At 40.7% G+C, this 13271-nt stretch overlaps 2 protein-coding genes across 3 annotated transcripts in view; one reads left to right on the forward strand and one right to left on the reverse strand.

Moving 5' to 3' along the window:
- Positions 1 to 10370, reverse strand: part of LOC121867978 (alkaline phosphatase-like) — a 31199-nt gene extending 20829 nt beyond the window's left edge. The window contains exon 1 of the mRNA XM_042368154.1: positions 10247 to 10370. The gene's annotated coding sequence lies outside the window, so the exon portion shown is untranslated. The remainder of the gene's footprint in view (positions 1 to 10246) is intronic.
- The window catches only part of LOC121867977 (DNA-binding protein SMUBP-2-like), a 76034-nt gene that overhangs the window by 42104 nt on the left and 20659 nt on the right, over positions 1 to 13271 (forward strand). The window lies entirely within an intron of this gene.

A 13271-nucleotide genomic window follows, 5' to 3' on the forward strand; every position in this document is an offset into this window, starting at 1 on the left:
TTATAGAGGGGAGGTGTTACAGTATCAGGCAGGTATCAGTTAGTTATATTTTTCTCTGGCAGTTAAGGAATTGGTCACGTGAGGACCGGGCGGGCTAAACTGGTATGGATGGTTGCCAGGTTATCACATACTTTATATACGTGTGTGTTGACAGTACTGTTGATGGCTGGTGATACTAAACAGAGACCCCGAGGGAAAAATATCGTCTATAAGCGTCATTTGAATAATTCAGATCAGGTTTTCATTCTCACCTCAAAGACTTTATTACCTTGAAGCTGTTTTTTATAACCCGCAAATTTCTCTCCTTGTTACCTGAGTATTTGTACTTATATAGTAAAAATGGGAAACAGGTCCGAGAACTTTTATAATTATAGTGAAGATGATTATTTTGTGGTCAGGCACCTGGACGTTTGTGTTGTGGCCAGAGAGTTTGTGAGTGAAAGTGGCTCGTCTTGGTGATTACTGTATACAGTACAGTGTTTAGTGTGAAGGTCTCGAGGCGGGTCAGGGAAGAGCTGTATCTAGTGCACTTGTCTGTCTTCATCTATTTATTTACTTGTTTATCTGGTAGAGCAGTGTGTGTGTGTGTGTGTGTGTGTGTGTGTGTGTGTGTGTGTGTGTGTGTGTGTGTGTGTGTGTGTGTGTGTGTGTGTGTGTGTGTGTGTGTGTGTGTGTGTGTGTGTGTGTGTGTGTGTGTGTGTGTGTGTGTGTGTGTGTGTGTGTGTGTGTGTGTGTGTGTGTGTGTGTGTGTGTGTGTGTGTGTGTGTGTGTGTGTGTGTGTGTGTGTGTGTGTGTGTGTGTGTGTGTGTGTGTGTGTGTGTGTGTGTGTGTGTGTGTGTGTGTGTGTGTGTGTGTGTGTGTGTGTGTGTGTGTGTGTGTGTGTGTGTGTGTGTGTGTGTGTGTGTGTGTGTGTGTGTGTGTGTGTGTGTGTGTGTGTGTGTGTGTGTGTGTGTGTGTGTGTGTGTGTGTGTGTGTGTGTGTGTGTGTGTGTGTGTGTGTGTGTGTGTGTGTGTGTGTGTGTGTGTGCGTGCGTGCGTGCGTGCGTGCGTGCCCGGTATATAATGATAACATCATAATCTTAAGACCCATGTTATTGTTGTTGTTGTGGAGGTCTAATTAAATCACCCTGTCAAAATTATTGTTCGCCTGACTGTACCTGTTGTCTGTGTGTAATAAGGGAATCAGTTGACGGGTCTACACATCTAGTAACAATGGCCCGGAAACTTTTGGAGTTACAGAACTCATAACAAACAACAACAACAGAACAGCTTGTGTTGTTCAACTTGTTCTCCACTTATTATTTGTTTTCCTGCATAGTAACACGATCCTCATACAGTGAAACTGTCCACTCACACGATCCAGCAATAAATGGTTAATAAAAACAAATCAAATGTTGGGAATGAAAAAATAATTAAGATTTGTGAATTATCACGAGCACATAATCACGAGCACATTATTAGGTGCATATAAATGTATCCTTGAGTTTTTTGGGTAGATTTTTAAGTTGTGTGATTGATATTTGCTGTCATGGGGACGTACTGTAAGTGTCTGACGAGCACAAGTCTAGTTATCCTTGTCTGTGACGTTGTTCACCTGTGTGTACTAACATTTACCTAAATGAGGATAAGTTGTCTAACACACACAACTGTAGTCACCCTGGCCAGGGACAGTTGTTCACCAGTCTTAGTGTACATTCCCCGCTGTGACCTTCACGAGGCCGACATACTCGGTAACGGTGAGGAACAATTGTGGTGAAGGTTCTGACACTCGGCCGGCCTTAATGTGGTCACGAGTGTAGGGAGGAGGTGTGGGTGAAGGGGAGGGTGTGTAGGCGGTGGTGGAGATGCAGGTTGTTTTGAAGGGGGGAGGGGATAAGTTGGAGGTTGAGGGGTAAGATGTAGTAAGGATGTGGGTATTGAAGGTTGTAGGGGAGGAGGGAGGGACTGAATAGTGATGCAGTGTGGTGAAGGTTGGAGAAATATTTGTAGTCGAGGTGAGGTGAGAGAATTGTCTCCTGACTTCCTTCAGTTGATTGATGTCAATAAACAGACGCGACAGCCTCCCATTAGCAGTAAACTAATAGCACAGACATGATGAATAATTGCAGCGTTGACTTTTGTTCAGAACTAGAACATTATCAGCACTGAAAATCATTGTCATTCGTCACTCTCTCCCCAGTGTTCTAAAAAATAGAAGATTAGCGGTAAATTATGTAAAGTTTGGCGCACTCCAGAGTTTGTTGACAGGTTTGTCATCCTTCATCGGGCTCAAAGGTAACTTGGTTAAAATCCAACACACAATTTAATAATGATTTAACATTTTGAACAACGAGACTTCCTGTTGACTATTTTTCACACACACACACACACACACACACACACACACACACCATATGTGAGGGAATTACACCACGTCAAGTCCCTCATAACATCATCTGTGAGGGAATTACTACACCACGTGAGGTCCCTCATAACACCATCTGTGAGAGAGTTACTACACCACGTGAGGCCCCTCATAACACCATCTGTGAGGTAATTACTACACCACGTGAGGCCCATCATAACACCATCTGCGAGGGAATTACTACACCACGCCAGGTCCCTCATAACACCATCTGAGGGAACTACTACACCACGTGAGTTCCTCCTAACACCATCTGGGAGGGAGTGACTACACTACGAGTTTGCTGTTCAACACCTACATTAATCTGTATGTTCACTGTATGTTCCTTTACCTTTCTCTAATGAAGGCTTTTGTTAAACCACCAATGTATGTATTAAGTCATTTATGTCCAATGTATATTTTCAGCCTTCGGGCTGCAGAATTGTTTCAATAAACCGTTAATTATTATTATTATTATTATTATTATTATTATTATTATTATTATTTTCACACACACACGTATCGGTATATATTGTACAGTATGTGTGTGCCATAAACCAAGCAATGTAAAAAGTGGCTTAACCTTGTTAAATAAGTTTGGATGTTCATGTTGTTTTCACCTTTGTTGAAGGATTTTTTAAAATGATATTTTATTCCCGGAAATGCGGGCGTGCGGGCGGGATAACAAGCGCCTGTTTCTTTTTTAAAAGGCATCAGGCAAGGGTAGTAGTAGACAAGACGGTACGGGACACACATTGCGTTAGGAAGTCTCTACATATAAAGTGCAAGGGTGGCGGCCGTGACGTCATTCAAGGTGACGTCACAAGTAAACAACAAATACCAGGTGTCATCAAGGCTGTCATGCGAGGGTTTGATCAGCCTTTTAACAAGTTACCCATTTTATACTGCTTGTAGTTTCGTTAGTATAGTTACCAGTTGTATGTTTCTCGTGTATTAGTGTCATCCTGTTTTTATCAGTCATGAAGTGCCCATATCCCCCCCCCCCTCCCCCTGGCGTGTGTAGATAAACAGCAACATATTTATTGAGTAACGTTACGACTATATCTCATGTCATCATCAGACCTAAAACATGAATTGACATACAGTACAATAGCATCAAAAAATTTAGGATGACAAAATTATATGCAATATTCATAGGGTGATCGTATGCCAGGAAGGCAGGTGTTACCATCCTTACCACTCGCCCCGACGACATGACACGACGTAAGGTTTAGCTGCACTCACCCACACTGCCTTTAACAAGAAAGACTCGACCTACGGGGACGCACTTTCACTATACCATGGAAATAAGGGGAACTATTCTTTATATATTGATCCCCTAAACCCTTTTCTGTGAATCTTTGTTGCCACAGTTCGAGACATGTATAGGAAACATGAAGGATCTTCCTTTATGCCACGACCCGAGAATCCTTTGCCAAATACTTTGAGAATTTGGAGGATCTCTCGTCGGCATCCGATCCTCAATGTCCTTCCTAAGTATTCTTGTGGTTGCCTTTAACGACAAGCTGAAAATACAAAGGATATTCTTTTTGCAGTTCGACCTACTAAGTAATTATCAAGTTTCCATTTAAGGCGCCTCTAAGAAACTCGAAGGATCTTTTCTCATAGTCTGACCCTAAAACCTTTACCAAGTTTTAGGAGAGATCTGTCAAGGCATGTGGAAGACGAGGGATCTCTTCTCAACCTCATGATCCTAATTATTTAATCATTTATGCTTATAGTTATAAGTCACCTGGTCTGACGTCCAGGAGTTAGGAAGCCAATTGTGATCTACATGTTGAGTCCATCTGGTTATCTCATCAGCGTAGTAGATCTCAAACCAACTTGCCTTGGGAAAAAATTGACGACATGTTTCATTGGCATATAACCTCACGCTGTGTTAAAAGTCACTTGTCACCTGTCGTCGACGTCTCCAGGGTTGCTATTGTCGCTATGAAGGGAAAAAAAATCCTACGGATATACAATGACAACAAGACACATTTAACGTTCTAGCCTTAGAAACACTGATTATTAAGTTAAGATGTATTTATGGACCAGGTTTAGAAAGAACAGTGGCCACGATTAACCAGTAAAGATTTCTGAGTGATTTCCTGATTGTGTTTGCTTCTTTTTTCAAGAATTATTATTAAAAACAAACAATAATAACAGCATTAATAAATAATAGTAATAATAATAAATAACGATAACAACAACAACACAGAAATTAATTTGCATCGCAAATAGACAAAAAAATTACCCGTGACGGCTTGAACTTGAGAGAGACGGATAGGGAGGTATTGCGATGGCGGGAGACCTTGATCTTACGGTGTAGCGGCAGTGGCACACCTTATCTCAGGGTCATGCTACACACTTTGACCGCTTGTGTGTACTTTAAAGGTCAGTGGAGGCAAGCAGGTGTGTGTGTGTGTGTGTAAGTGCTTATTGTGTTTTTCTCCCATCGGTCAGCTGAAGCCAAGAGGTATTGTTGCCGCCCGTGTGAGTTTCTGGGTGTGGAGGATTCCTTATAGGCCGGGTTTTTGTGGGGGAGGGGGGGATTCTGTGGGTGTACAGTAGGTTTTCTATGTGGCGGGAGTCAGTCTGGGCCAGAATTTTGTGTGGGGGGAGGGGCAAATATGGGCCAGATTTGTGTGTGTGGGGGTCAGTGTAGGTCAGGTTTGTATGTGTGGGGGGGGGTGTCTCTCTGGGCCTGGTTTATGTGTGTGGGCAGTTTGTGGGCCTGGTTTATGTGTGGGGGGAGAGTCTGTGGGTCGGGTATATTTGTGCGGGGAGTCAGGGCGTGGTGTGTGTGTGTGTTGTACCACCTGTAGTGTAATGGTCAGCATGCTCGCCTCGCAAGCGAGTGGACCTGAGTTCGATCCCCGGGCAGGGTGAAACTATGGGCAAGTTTCTTTACGCCATTTGCCTTTGTCTACCCAGCAGCAATTGGGGTCCTGGATGTTAATCGATTTGATGATCGTATTCCAGGGTTAACCAGTGCAGTTGGCGAGTTAAGAACATGTTGTCTGGTCTTCTCGGACTATTCCTTTACACTGGGTCATGCAACTCGTTAACTTAGGGTGTGGTTGTTGTGTTGGTGACAGCTTCTACACCTTAAACAAATTCACGCCTAGCTGGCCCTTGGGCCGGCCATCCTTGTTAGACGAGGGGCACCATTGTTATTGTACCACCTTTTATTATACTATTGGTACCTATTGACTATTTTTACTATTACAGTACACGTGAAGGGGCGATTCTATTATTTCAAGCTTTTGGCGGCGGCGGCATAACAAGGGTTAGTATTCCCAGTTACTGATGGTGGGGGAGGGAGCAGCATGTCTCCATAGAACCCGAGGCGGTGTCAAGACCTACCGTAATACACAAACCATAAATTTTACACACACACACAAAAAATCAGTTTTTGTACATTATATGATGTACTAAGAGTATTGTTGCTGACAGGCAGACCTGTGAGTGTGATGTGTGTTGTGCCGGGAGTGTTGTCACCACTCTTATATTGGTCACACATGTATTATGCCGCTAATTTCTTAATATGTTTGGCGTATTTGTTAAGTGTATGATCCCTTTACGGTGGTGTGAGGCATTCTAAGAGTTTATTTTCTCCAGTTCGTTTTAACAATTGGAAAACGTATTGTGTAATTTCTGGAAACATAGTAAATGGCCCTAATACTGAGTCGTTATTAATTGTATTATTGAAGCAACATGAACCGGTCTTAAGAGGGATTCTATCTGGTATTCTTTTATTTCGTGTTTTATATATTCCTGTACACAGTTATTTTATATAAAATTTTTTGAGATAAATAATGTAAGTTATCATATGACAAATTCTCTCATACATAAAATTGGTCAGCATCAGTTAATATTGGTGTACTATTACAGCTCATTGAAAGCTGTTAACTGACTTGAACTGTGGTGAACATCGAGCACTTGTAACACCATCAATCCCTCGTTAATATATTATAACTATTTTATTTGTTATTAATTATTATCCACAAATGATGATGCTGTGACCTGTTGTTGCACTGATAGCTACGCCGTTTTACTCAACTGGAATCCTGTTGCTACCCGTCCCTCCTCCTTTAGTGGAGTTTACGCTGGTCAAGACCCTCCATTGGACCGCTCGAGGAATCTTAAACTTGTTTGCTGGTCCTGAACTTACTGTATAGAGTTGATAATTTTCTGTTTAAGAAAAATCGAGTCTCGTAATGGTTATTTGATAAAGGCGATTGTGTAGTTTAAACATACAAATGAAGGTTTGGTGTTGGCCTTGAGTCTTGCCTTTCGCTCGTGGTCCAGTTTCTTATTGTCACATCTTAAAACATTTTTTTATGGTGGCGTCTGTGGACAGTCTAATTCCCTGACCTACTGTACTGGCCACCACTACTAGAACTGTTCGTGGCTGTTTTGAAGCCAATAATTTACTGCATTATTAAGTTACGAGTGAGCAGTTGCAAAACAATAGTTCAACCATCATTTGTTTAAAGGCCCGTTGGTATATGACGTCATTTATACAGTTTTACCTTGTATACACAAAGTGATTACAAAACGTTGGCAATATATATGCCATAAGTATAGTTCTATTCCACACACACTCATGCTGTTTCACCTCATTTAATGTATTATCCTTTTAATTAATCCAGTATAATTATATCGCACTACACTACGATAATCCCACGCCTGAACGAGTTTGTCATCTTGAATACTGTATTACACCACCAAGAGGAAGTTGCCCTGGTGGGTCCGTCTTAATCTCGTTATACCTGTTTGACCACCAGTGGTGATGATGTGAGAGGTGGTGGTCGTACCCTGCATAGTTATGGTGGTGGGTTGTGGTATGACTCAGGACTACATAGTGACATCTTTTCATCTGTTTCTTCTTCTATCCCCCCTCTTCCCATACCTCATCTTTTCTCCTCGTTTACTCCCTCCCCACTTCTCATGCTCCATCTCTCCTCGTTTACTTCCCTCCCCCACCTCATACTCCACTCCATCTCTCTCTCCTCACTTCATTCCCTCTCCTTCCTCCCCCCCTTTCCTGGGTAGACAAGGGCGCTAAAAAGGACAGTTGATTTAGCCCCACTTTAACAAGGGTTTGTGGAGGTGGTCGTCTTCTTGTCGCCCCGAAGCGAGACGAGGCCAGAGACTAAGATACCTCAGGCAGGCAAATGCGTTGAAGATGATGTTATGATCTCTCTCTCTCTCTCTCTCTCTCTCTCTCTCTCTCAATACATACATAAGTGTATGAATCAATAAAACAACACAGGCATATTTTATTAAACATTTTACGAGACAAAATTTTTGCCTGCCAAGAGTCATTTTCATCACCCGGTACCTGTCAACACTCCTTAAACACCTCACCACAGACCTATATAATTTAATGAACTGATAAATATGACTAATACATAATTATTTATTTATTTATTTATTCACAATTTCACCATAGTTTTAATGTTTTTATTTAGCAGTGGTCAAAGGGAATACCCGCACTCGGAAAAATAAATCCCTCACGGGGGATAAACACAAACATTCCACAGTGAGGTCAGGAACAAACTGTATCGCCTGGCCATAACAAACTGTATCGCCTCGCCACACAAATCATCGCCTGGCCACACAAACTGTATCGTACTGTAGTACATCCCCCAACCGGTGTGTCCACCACGCAGCCATTCATGTTGAACTAGGATAAAAAACCCTGATATCTGGTTTTGGCTCACTGGCCTCTAACCTCGTGTGTTATGAGTTTTGAGTGGTAAGGGAAAGTTGCTGACGGACTAGCAGACAGACATATATTTAGTAGAATAAGCTAATAGACCCCCACTGGCATCGTGGGGGTTAAAGAAAAACAGGTGAAGAAAAATAAATAAGATTGCTCCAAAAAGTTACGTGTTATAAAATATCTTCTTGCAAGTTGTGGAAAGTAATTGTGCTTTTTATTAACGTCTTGTGTTTGTCTGTTTCTCTAAACATTAAGTTCATCTTGTCTGTCTGGCTGTCTACACATATGAAGTTCCTCTTCTCTGTCTGCCTTTCTGTCTACTACCATGAAGGCACTTGTTATACACCTGTCTGCTACAATGAAGGCACTCTTGTTAAACACCTGTCATGAAGGCACTCTTGTTATAGACCTGTCTACTACCATGAAGGCACTCTTGTTATACACCTGTCTACTACCATGAAGGCACTCTTGTTATACACCTGTCTACTACCATGAAGGCACTCTTGTTAAACACCTGTCTACTACCATGAAGGCACTCTTGTTATACACCTGTCTACTCCCATGAAGGCATTCTTGTTATACACCTGTCTACTACCATGAAGGCACTTGTTATACACCTGTCTGCTACAATGAAGGCACTCTTGTTAAACACCTGTCATGAAGGCACTCTTGTTATAGACCTGTCTACTACCATGAAGGCACTCTTGTTATACACCTGTCTACTACCATGAAGGCACTCTTGTTATAGACCTGTCTACTACCATGAAGGCACTCTTGTTATACACCTGTCTACTACCATGAAGGCACTCTTGTTATACACCTGTCTACTACCACATGAAGGCACTCTTGTTATAGACCTGTTCACCACCATGAAGCGTTAACTCTTGTTATAATAATCTAAGTTCACTACCATGAAGGCATCATCTTGTTATACACCTGTCGCTACAATGAAGGCACTCTTGTTATAGACCTGTCTACTACCATGAAGGCATTTCCTGCTATAATCTGTCTACTACCATGAAGGCACTCCTTGTTATACACTCACCAATACCATGAAGGCACTTTGTTATACACCGTCTACTACCATGAAGCTGGCACCCCTTGTTATAGACCTGTCTACTACCAAGGAAGGCACTCCCTGTTATACACCTGTCTACTACCATGAAGGCACTCTTGTTAAACACCACCCAAGGTCATGAAGGCACCTTGTTATAGACCTGTCTACTACCATGGAAGGCACTCTTGTTAAGGCCAATCTGTCTACTACCATGAAGGCACTCTTGTTATAATAACTCCGTCTACTACCATGAAGGCACTTTGTTATAACACCTGTCTACTACCATGAAGGTAACTCTTGTTAAACACCTGTCATGAAGGCACTCTTGTTATAGACCTGTCTACTACCATGAAGGCACTCTTGTTATACACCTGTTCATTAACAATATATGCCTTGTTATAGACCTGTCATGAAGGCACTCTTGTTATAGACCTGTCTACTACCATGAAGGCACTTGTTATACACCCGTCTACTACCATGAAGGCACTCTTGTTATACACCTGTCTACTACCATGAAGGCACTCTTGTTATACACCTGTCTACTACCATGAAGGCACTCTTGTTATACACCTGTCTACTACCATGAAGGCACTCTTGTTATACACCTGTCTACTACCATGAAGGCACTCTTGTTATACACCTGTCTACTACCATGAAGGCACTCTTGTTATACACCTGTCTACTACCATGAAGGCACTCTTGTTATACACCTGTCTACTACCATGAAGGACGTGTCCACCGACAATCTTCACTGAGGTGTTGTGATGGGGGACTAAAAGAGGTGTACAATTTGTTCTGGCAGTGAGGGAGGGAGTTGGAGAAGTAACTTTACAGAGGTACAGTAGATGGCGCCACTACACTTAACGTTGCGTGAGGGAGTTAACTCATATGGGTTGTGGTTAGGGAGAAGATATATGTATCAGAAAAGTTTAGTTTGTGGCCCCGGTATGAATGTTTCCTGGTAGGTGGTGTAAGTAGATCACGTGAAGACAAGGTTTAATAAGGGGTCCTGGTGTAAGGTAGAAAAAATCCTTATTAATGATGTTCACTTAAGTATATTGTAAAGATCTAACCTGTAGAAGGCTTCGTGAATAGGTGGACTGAGGAGGCTACAAGGAGGTGTGTCCTGTAGGCACGCTGACACACGCACTGGGCACACCACGTGGTGAACCTCACCAACAAACAACTGGACTCACTTGCGCGCTGTGCCATTGCAGTCTCCCCGACTGGTCCACGTTTTTTGTGTGTGGTTACGTGGCCATTATCTAATTTTCATCCTGGATTCATGTTTATATTTATATAGTGCATATTCGATTTGATGGAAGAGGGTAAAATACAAACTTTCTTAAAAATATATAAAATTTGAGCCTCGTTTAATTATCTATTTCTATACAATTAATTCACATGATATAGTGTGTCCTATAGTGAGGTGTTGTTGACCTTCGCTATCATTTGGTTTATATCCTTCACCTTTTCATTGGGATAGAATTCCTCCTTGAGGATACCGGTGGCAGGATGTTCATTATTATTATCTACGTATTATTATGTACGGCAGGTTGGTAACTCATAATTATAGTCGTTAACCTCTGCCAAACTTGAGAGTTGTATTTCCGTACATAGTTGAGGCCTCTAGTGAGCTGTGAAACTAATGTTCATATTTTTACTTATTTCTTTCTTTATATTGAATATATATTTTCTAGGGCAACATTGTTTAAAATACTGTACTTTTGAAGTTAATAAAATTTAAACGTATGGTCAGTTACTAATTTTTGGTATTGTTGTAAATGATGACGCATGATCGTTATTGTTACCATACGCGTACTCAGCTAAGAACTCGTCGGAGCATGAGAATCCTTGATGGCTTAAATCGCCTCCTACCCTCTCCTACCACACCTATCCCTTATCGGCTTTCCCGTTGGTAGAACCTGTCTTTGTATGTGTAGAATGTAGTTTTACCTTGGAGAACCTCACGACTAAGTGGATAGTTACACGAATAAACTACTTTGAATCCTCACTGCCTATATTTCTATGAGATTTTGCACATCGTTGGTACGTGCCGGATGTAATAATTAACATTAATGTGACAAGTATTAAGTCTGGTAAAACTGAAAAGTGGTTTCCGTAGTTATTTTTGGGTGGTATTTTTTTTATTGTCGATTCTATTTTGGGATCTCGTAAAGATTAGGAACCCCCTTCTTCTTTCATCTGATGACTAAACACGTTAACGATAAATGGGGATTTAGGTTAGATTATATTGATATGTAAGGCTAGGTTAGCATTAGGGTGTTTGGTTATGAAATAGGAGGTGGTTGAAGTACCGTTAATATAGTTTTATGTCTGGCTTCTTCTATGTGAGTTTTCTTTGCCTTGCAAGAACACCTTTTAGAATAATGAGGATGACTGTTGCTCCAGGACGTCGTTGGCAGTTCATGAATACTATGTGGTCTTGCCGGTGGGGCGGGTAATCTTGCCTACCTTGGGGAATGCTTCATTTTTTTTTCCTTTCCTATTATGCATTCCCGCACCAAGTGCAAGGAGAGCTTACGCCAGACCCCGCCTTGGTGATGGTGTACTGGTCGTGGTAGAGGTTGTAAATAATGTGAAGTTCTGCTGCATGTACTTACAGGCGAGTCTAATGGTGAATGACAACACCCTGGTTAAATGAGGACATGACAAAACTGGTATATAAGCTTCCCGTCTTAAGTTGTTATTCAAGAGGCTGTTACCGCGTCCTGGTGTGGTTTTCGATGTCACTGATACTGAAGATTGTATTTTTATTACTGTTGTTACTGATGCTGCTTATACTGTTTATGGTACTGCTCTTGTTGTATCTGTTGTTGGTAGTTTACACTGTCATTGCTGTAGATTTTTATGTTAAGGCCATCCTGCTATCACTATAAGACACTAATGCTGTCATTGATACTTAAGATAATGGTACAACAGTACTGCTGATGTCCTTAATATTGCTACTGGCAATTCTATTTATGATCTACCTTCTCATTTTAATTCTCAACCCCCAGACGGTATAGGATGCCTGGCGCCTCACGGCCAGGGCTCCCACAAAGCATAGCCTTGAATTCCACAGACTAACGAGATCACCCCCCCCAAAAAAAAAATTATCGTAATTTAATTATTATAATTATGCATTATATTATATTTGTATGTAATTTTTATAAACCTATATGCAAAAAATCTCTCTCTCTCTCTCTCTCTCTCTCTCTCTCTCTCTCTCTCTCTCTCTCTCTCTCTCTCTCTGATATACGCACTAACAGGCAGAAAATTAGTAAGTTACTTACAATGGAGAACTGTTCTGTTTTGGAAAAATGGCTCGAATGAAGTCTTAAACCTGTATTATGAAAAACACCTTCTTTTGTAATAAGTATATAATTCACTAACCACTGTTAAACTTAATGGAATTGTAGTTTTTGGAATAATAAGCATAGGTCCTTTCAGCACTGTTAACCTAGTTTCTATTTTGTATATATTTATTATACAAGAATGAAAATGCAATCTTTGAGTGTAGACCATTTCACTCACCACTGTATAGGAATTATTTATATTTTTTCTTAAGGAAACTAATGTAGTCTTTGGATTAATAAGCATAGGTCTTTTCATAATAATGACATTTATCGGCAATTTCCCCAAATTTACCATTTCCGTAGATTTTTCCTTAAATCTACTCAAATTTCCCGATCTAGGAACTTTTCCCCCAAAAGTGGGAGCCCTACTCACGGCTCATAGTGAAAATATCTATGTTCATAACACACCAGCATTCGTTTATACACGAATTATTATTTGTGTATTTATTATTATTATTATTATTATTATTATTATTATTATTATTATTATTATTATTATTATTATTGTTGTTATTATTATTATTATAATTATAATTATAATAACAATAGTGGGTAATTATTTGGGTCTTGACTGTTGCTAGTTTGGTGGACAATTTTGGTCTCATTTTGCTCAATATTTTATGCTTAATGTAATGGAATACAGCCGTCTTTTTTTTTTTTTAATGCTAAATTTTTATTTATTTTTTCAACTTCCGAGCAAACTGTTAAGTAATAAGTCATTACAAATGCCAACTTGGAA

Source organism: Homarus americanus, unplaced genomic scaffold, assembly GCF_018991925.1.
Source record: "Homarus americanus isolate GMGI-L3 unplaced genomic scaffold, GMGI_Hamer_2.0 scaffold37032, whole genome shotgun sequence".
Taxonomy (NCBI): domain Eukaryota; kingdom Metazoa; phylum Arthropoda; class Malacostraca; order Decapoda; family Nephropidae; genus Homarus; species Homarus americanus.